This window comes from Alligator sinensis, unplaced genomic scaffold (genome assembly GCF_000455745.1).
Source record: "Alligator sinensis unplaced genomic scaffold, ASM45574v1 scaffold1239_1, whole genome shotgun sequence".
Taxonomy (NCBI): domain Eukaryota; kingdom Metazoa; phylum Chordata; order Crocodylia; family Alligatoridae; genus Alligator; species Alligator sinensis.
In genome coordinates, this window is record NW_005843976.1 from 11,129 (window position 1) to 12,622 (window position 1,494).

Sequence of the window (1,494 nt, forward strand, 5' to 3'; positions counted from 1 at the left end):
CAGCACTCAGGAGGTTTTTGTACCGCAGTGCATCACCGTGGGAGGGCGGCTGTAGTCCTGCCCACAGTAGTAGTCACCAGCATCTTCTACCTGCACCCCGCGGATGGTGCACTCACGAGAAGAGTCCCAAAGGCCTTTGCTACTTGCTGTTCAGCATCTGGCAAGGTTGGTCCTGTGTTCAGCAGAACAAGGAGGGTTTCCACATGGTAGGAGCTGCTATGTCCTGCATGGGGGACGTCAAGTCCCGGGGCACTGGGCAGGTGCAGAAGACTGAATGTGCATGCTGTGCCTCAAATGCAGCCTTCACTTACAGAGCTCGAAGACAGACCTGGAAAGTGCAAAATGAGGTGTTTGTAACTGCTCAAGACAAAGAGGAAATGCCAGCTGATGTGTTTGGAAAGCAGTGGGTCAGTATAAGCACCTGGCCTGCAGTTCCTGGCCACACATCACCTCTGATCTGATTTGGGCGGAAGATGCCTGCCCTGCTCTTACATCGGTCAGAAAGAGCCAGGTCCAGAGTAGCCTGCTGCGGGGATTCGCAGTCACATCGTGCCCTCTCCTGGCCAGAGGCTGCTATTAGACGAACCCGTCTGCTTTCCAGGAGGTCTTAGTGCATCTTTCTCTGATAGAATAAAGAGCCATTGGGAGTCTGCAGGGTTTTCTCCTTGGAAAGGGTGTTCACAACATGAAACTCAGTCACCTCTCAGCCTTCTTCCCAGGGATGTGTGTGATGTGAACAAGATGATCTTTGTGACTGTCTGAAGATCATGTCGGTGGATGAGGCTGTCTAGGGAACTTGTGGATTCTCCTTTGCTGGAGGTTTCAAAAAGAGATTGGACAAGCATTGGCCCTGGACGATCAAGTAGCAGCAATGCCTGGAGTTTGCTGTGAAGCGCAATAGCTGGAAGCCCAGGAGAAGCCCCCTGCCCTTGCCGACACAGCGCTGGGAGATGATAGGAAGAGCTCGGCAGCCCAGAGCAGGTGACATTGGAGAGGACCATGTTCAGCAGCAGAAGAATGAAACAGTGCTTCAAAACTGACTTAGTTAGAAAAGAAGAGTAAATAGATGGGACAAGTGTGCAGAGATGACAGGATGAGAGAAAGGGGACTTATGGCTCTCTAGTTAGGGTTTGTGATGTGTGGAGCTGTGTTTGCTGTCCCCGTGTTGCAGAGCAGAGTGGAGGGAGTTCGGTCTCCTCCTGCCTTTGGGCTTTGCTGGTGGCCACATGGGGCCACGGGGGAATGCTTTCCTTTCCTGCTGCCACAGGTATTAAGGGATTTTTGTTTCTTTGTACACTTTCTTAGAAGCCCAAGAGGCAGCTGAGCACTGTGCCAGGCATCTCTGGGCATGAAGACTATGAGATCCCAGTAGTGATCCATAACCAAGTGAGACAGCTGACATGTGGCTCAATGCCCTGTGATGGGTCGGCAGAGTCACTGGCCTGGGACTGCAGGAAGCAGCTGGTGCCGGGAGCAGCAGAACTGAGCAGAGCA